A 6,471-nucleotide genomic window follows, 5' to 3' on the forward strand; every position below is an offset into this window, starting at 1 on the left:
CAAACCAGATTCGGTCCTAACTTCTAGGTCGGGTTTGGGGTGTTACATTTAGTGGTATCAGAGCCTAGTTGTAAAACTCGGCTGTGGAATGAGTTTTAAAATTATATTTTTGAAAGAATTGTTTCAAAAAGGTTTGAAAAGATTTGAAGTATTTGAAATGTTTTCTAAATATTTTCCTGAAAGTGTGGTTACCGAGTCTCCGGCGCCGAATCTGTAAGTTTTTAGTTGGACTGTACTTACAGTTAGATTTTGTATTTTTTTATTGTATGGTCTGGAAATCATATTTTTTTTAGTTAGCAACAATACTGTGATAGATTTCGGAGGCAAGCAAGGTCGCGAGGAGTTGCCCATCTCCTCGGAACATGAGATGGTTCAGGAAACTGTAGCCGAGGTAAGTCTGCTAACTTCGGGTAACAATAACCCAAAGCTTGGTACGAAGGCACTGATCTGGTTGGTAAGGGAAGTGCTGGAAGAAGTGTTCGAGGCAAGAGTTAAGGCGTATGGTGAAACACTTCAGGCTAGGCATTTGGAGTGCAGCAGGAAGAGGGATCACAGTTCTTTTTGAGTCAGGTGTGTTTTGTTTGAATGTGATGTTTGAATATAGAAATTGTAGGCATGTGGGGTAAATATCTGTTTGCTTCTGTGGTTAGATGTTTTGGTTGGGTGTGAGAGGTTTTGAGATTAAGTTAAAAATGTATTCGTGTAGTTTGGAGCTAGAGTACGCAACCGGACCGTAGTGGTGTAGATTGAGCTAAGCGCTTATTCAGATAGTTGGAAATTTCGAGGACGAAATTTCTTTAAGGAGGTAGGATTGTAACGCCCCAAATTTGGGCCTAGAAGTATTAGGCCTTTAGTATGGGTCCGTAAGAAGGTTGCATATAAGCATTTAATTGTACAAGGAACTAACACAATTAAATGTCTGTTTTAGTGGTTAATGGCCCTGAGAAGTGTTGGAGAAATCTTGGGTTCAAACCTAGGCTTTAGCAAAAATTTTGGTAATAAGTGAATAAAACCCCGGGTGTTTGGATGAAGGCCTTTTAAATTATTGTGGTAAATAAATGACACAAGGAAGCTTGTGGTCTAGTGGTTGTGGCGTCATTAAGGTTGCAAGGGAGCTTGGGTTCAAGTCTTGGCTCCTGCAATTTATTTTGGTTTTTCTTTTAAAGGAACTTAGACTCTGGCCTATAGACCTTATCTTTAATTAAGGATAAAATATGACACAGAAAGAGCCTGTGGTGGAGTGCAAGGTTGCATGTTGTGTAATTGTGAGGTCTAAGGTTCAAGTCTAGGGTTGCGCAATGGATTATTTATTTTGCTATTAGAGTTGTGTAGGAGGTGGAGTTGGACTGGAACTCTGTGGTTGAAGTGGTCATATAAAAATAAGGAATTTTCCTACGGTTGAAAGTAATCCCACATCGAGAAGCTAACATGAGAATTGGCGAGAAGTTGGCTTTAAATAGAGCAAACAAGATAAGTTGGTGAAAAAGAAAAAGGTGATTAAGACCCAATACAGGATGTGCCAAGGTTGGTGACCGTAGACTTCGGCACCTTCTCATAAACAGGTGTGTATTCACGCCCTTCTTTGTTAGAAATCGGCAAAATTTGAAAGCCGCCACGAGCATTCTCGTGTGCTGGGGCTGTTCTGGGCCTCGATGGGCTAGATAGGCCTGCTTGTGTAAATCTAACTATTAGGTTAGAAGTAATTGGGCTTGATGGGCCATATGAATGTGATTGGGCCCGATGGGCCATGTGAACGAGATTGGGCCTAAAGGGGCAAAATGAATAAGTGTGGATCTGTTAGTATTTAGTAAAGGGGTTGTGGACCTAGCTTTTGGTAACTACTCAAGCAGAAATAAAACTTAAATAATTAATTAATCGTGACCGTGGACGAGTCATAAGGTTAAGGTGTGGCAATGGGTATATGCATGTCTAGGATTGGATCTAGGGAGAGCTTGGTACTTAAGCGGTCTTAAAGACTCACCTCCTCTTCTCTGGAATCCTGCCTGGTGCATAGTATCTGTTCACTTTAGCCAACGAGGACTTGTTAATGGGCCAAGGTAAGTAATAAACTGATAATAAAGAGAAATTATCGAAATAACCCCGAATTGTAAAATTATCGAAGTACCCCTGATTTGTAATACCGAAATACCCTCGATTGTGATATTATTGAAATACCCTCAATTTGTAAAATTATCGAAATACCTCCGATTTGTGAAATTACTGAAACACCCTCAATTTGTAAAATTACCGAAACACCCTCAATTTGTAAAAGTATCGAAACACACTTGATTTGTAAAATTATCGAAATACCCTCGATTTGTAAAATTATCGATATGCCCTTAGGCCTTGTTTGGTTCACATGAATGGCTTAGCCATTCCTCCCTTATTCAACACAATGATCTTATTCAGGGGTTTGGTTGGTTGTAAAGCCTATTCAATGCTATTACAGCCTTATTCCTCAAAATCACTGAATAGCAATTCAACGCCATCACTAATGAATGACTATTCAACGCTTCTAGTAATACAAAAAATTATTTTTCTTTCCTTTTCTACCCATCTCACATCTCTTCAAATTCCCTACTCCTATCTGAGAGTTTTTCAACAAATTTATCGTGCGGTATGAAATTTCTCTGTTTTATTTAAACTTTTTCTTCTTACTTTCTATTTACCCTCACCATTCTCCCAATATACCTGTATAGAACGTTTGGAGTGAGCAAGAAGAGGGGTTTGAAAGACCAGCAGCAGCCGCCATGGTGAAGAAGATTAGCATCACAAATAAGCCTTGATTCCAGGTTTAATCAAACCCTCAAGAATGTCCAAGGGTACCTCTTTTTAATCGTTCCAATTTCCCATTACTTTTCTTCCTCTATTTTCTTTCTGGTTTCTCAATGTTGATTTTTGATTGTTCTTTTTCATTGGATTTAGAGAAATACCTTTTGATCTTTCGAATTTCAGTTTTGATTCTGAATTCCTGTGGAAGAATTTTTCCTCTTTTGGGAGAAATTTTGATTTTGCAAAAATTTTCAATTAGGTTTATTGGGTTTAATTTGTTGCGGTTTGCACTTAGATTGAAAGTGCCTTTTGGGAATTAAAGCGAGATCTCACAAGTTCTACTTAATGGCATGACCTAGTTTTTTTTCTTTTGGAAGATGATCCTTTCATCTTTGTGCTTAGATCATAGTATTTATCTATTTTTCCCTAAAAAGTCTGATATTTTGGTTTATGTTGTAATTTGATCATGGCATTGTTGTTGAGGAATCATAGGCATCACAGGGGGTTCAAAAAGGGTTGCTCATTGTCTTTTAGCATGGAGGGAGAGGCCATGGATTTGGCATATTAAATAGTTGTTTCTTCATATTAAGAAGTTAGAGAGGTAGGAGATGGTTAAAGTGGTAAAGGCAAGGAGAAATTTTGTGCTTGTAAGGAAGAATTCGATAAGTATTCCTTGAAATTTACACACACTTACTCATTTAGTTAATTGTCAAGTCGAATTAAACTAGTTGGTGACTTCAATTAAGTTGTCTGAATTTTATTATTAAACTGTCAATTAGCTGCTGTTGATTTTTGGTTAGGAGCAAATAAATCATGTTGGAAATTTGAAGAAATGGTTGTAAATAAAAAAAATGATTGTTGTTGGTTATGGTGTGAGTTTAAGTTATTTCTTGAATGATTTATTGTACTCTAATGCTGGTATGTGATGAAAATTGAAGGAAAAGTCTTGATGATTGTTAGTTGTTGAGTGAACTGTCGAGGAATGCAAACTCCATGCATGCTGTTAGAATATGACTTTTTGTAATGAAATTAACGTAACCTGCTACTGGAATTGATTAAATATTAATGTCCTAAGCTGAAACTAGAAGATGTCATAGTTATAATTAAGATTTCCTACTGCTTGATCTTGATTAAAATGTAAGCATTTATGCTATAAGTATTTATGTTGTCTTAAACCATTATCTAAAGTGGATTAATTGTCGTAATTTAAACGGTCTTAATAATGAAATTGTGGTATCTTCAAATGCAAATTAGGAGGAGTTATAGCTGTGATTTATAGTGCTTTGGTGCCGTGGTTAAAATGTATAACTCTGGGATTGATATTGATGATGTGTCGTTAATGAGTAAACTGCGTTTCATTTGCCGAATGACTTGTTATTTTAGAAGTACAAATTGAGTGTTGCTAATGATGAGTTTTCTTTAAACTCGTTTTGTTATTTTCATGCTTAATATATATATTAAATTAGAATTGATGTTTCGGTTTTGATTTAATGGCTAAAAATGTTCTTTAAATTTTCAAGGCTACTTACTATCTAGCATTAGCTAGATTCATTTATTGTAAGTTTAAATGCTGCTCGGAAATAGTGTAAAAATTACTGCTATCCAATTTTGTGCCCTTATTTTGCTATCCAAAATTTGAACAAATTAATGGTTCTATTTTCATGTTGATTGAGGGCTGTAAAGACAGTCCCATTTGTTGCATTATGCTATTCAGTTTTGGGACCAAATAATTGAGTATTACTGGATTAAAAATCATGGATTGTTGCTGTGATGAACTAATAAATTTTAATACTATTGAGTGTGTTCTTGCGGGATACAAATGCCCTGCATGTTGCTGTCTTGTGCTGTCCAAAATAGGACAAATTGAATGTGCTTGTGAGTGATTTTTTCAAAGGAAACTTTGCAAATTCTCATGTTTAAATTCTAAAGTTTGCATGCAGGTAAGCTATGGTTGTAGGGGTTTATAAATCGAGTTTAGTAGCTAAAATATTATGTTATTCTTACTAAGTTCGGTTGTTAGTAGTGAAGTGAAAATTTGACAATTAAATGCTTAAATGACTGCTGGAAACTACAGCTTGAAAGCTCATTATTCCAGCATATAAATTCTTATTTGAATGTGTTGTAATATGTAGAGCAATTGGTCTGCTGCATGTATGAAATAAAAGAAGAACAATAGTTGTTAAATATTAGTTTTTGCTGCTGATCGGAAAGGTTAAATTCATTGTTAAAGGGGATGTAAATTGGTGTTAATTAAGCTGTCAGATAGGGCTAATAAAACAGTTTGAATGTGATGCTATTAAGCTGATTTAATGTAAAGTGAACTTTTTTTTCAGAAACAAGCACATTATGATTGATCTTGGCATCGATAATAACAAGATTAACTGGGCTCTCAAGGACAAACAGGAGTTCAGAGACATCATTGGGACTGTATACCGTGAGGCATGGAAAGGCCGTGGTTTGAAAGATTACTCGAAAAAGTACTGCTATTGAGTATTCTTCCAACATGTAGTTGATCAGAATGTAAATTGTATGTAGATATGTGTGTCATTTGCAATGTTTGGTTGCATGAATGTGGAGGATAATCCAATTTGAGATGAAACTTTGAAATATATATTTTATGTGCTCTTTTGATGCTTGTTTACAGTATAGCACCTTAGCTTGGAGTGATTTTCCTTACAGTTGTTTGATAAGGAACAAGTGTTTTAATTTAACTATATAAAAATATAAATGATATGTTTATAAAGATGATAATATGTTGATTCAGCCATGGTTGTAGACGAATCTTCCAATTAACTCAATTGAAGATTATATAAACTTGATTTTTATTATATAAAAGATAAAAGAAATTTAGTAAAGGAAGAAAAAGAGTGCAAGGAAAAAATAAATGGATAATGGAACATTTAGCACATTAAATATGTGTTTAAAAATAATAAAGTAGTTATATATTATTTTTATAATATTATATATTATGATTTTTATTAATTCATAATTTAATAATAATATTAAGAATGTTATTAAATTATATATTATTTTATTAAATTGTATTTAATAATACTTATGTTAAAATATGATTAAATTATTTATTATTATTTTTATTAAATTTTATTTAATAATAATTTTATTAAAATTTAAAAATAATAATCATTTATCTAAAAAAATTCTACTAAGGGTATTTTAGTCATTTAAGTCTTTTTCCTTATGCTATTACAACATCTATTCCATTCAACCAAACACAAGAATACTATTACAACTCTATTCCATTCCATTCAACCAAACAACTGAATTATTCATTACAGGTCTATTCTATTATAGCTCTATTCCATTACAACTCTATTACATTACAGCTCTATTCCATTCCTCCCAACCAAACGTGCCCTTATAGTGTAAAACTATCGAAATACCCTTGTAGTGTAAAATGACTGACATACCCCTGTAGGGTAAAATGACTGTTTTGCCCTTGAGGGTAAACGATTGACTTTGTAATATCCTGATTTTGGGCCTAGTCGGAATAGTGGTTTCGTGACCACAAAATCCGAGACAGAAATAATTATTTTATGATTATTTTAAGGTCTATGATATGATTGCATGATTGTGTGAAAATTTCGTGAAGAAATTTTATGCATAAAGTGCTTAAATTGAAATTAGGGACTAAATCGAATAATTTGCAAAACTTGCATTCTAGAGTTTCTAGTATGAAAT

General features: G+C 33.9%; 1 long non-coding RNA gene across 1 annotated transcript; it reads left to right on the forward strand.

Annotated features, from left to right (window-relative positions):
• Window positions 1-2,497: 2,497 nt before the first annotated feature.
• LOC107890676 (uncharacterized) lies at window positions 2,498-5,413 on the forward strand. The gene is made up of 2 exons (XR_005905121.1): window positions 2,498-2,822; window positions 5,106-5,413. It is a non-coding gene; the product is annotated as an uncharacterized lncRNA (long non-coding RNA).
• The last annotated feature ends 1,058 nt before the right edge of the window (window positions 5,414-6,471 follow it).

This window comes from Gossypium hirsutum, chromosome A11 (genome assembly GCF_007990345.1).
Source record: "Gossypium hirsutum isolate 1008001.06 chromosome A11, Gossypium_hirsutum_v2.1, whole genome shotgun sequence".
NCBI classification, from domain to species: Eukaryota; Viridiplantae; Streptophyta; class Magnoliopsida; order Malvales; family Malvaceae; genus Gossypium; species Gossypium hirsutum.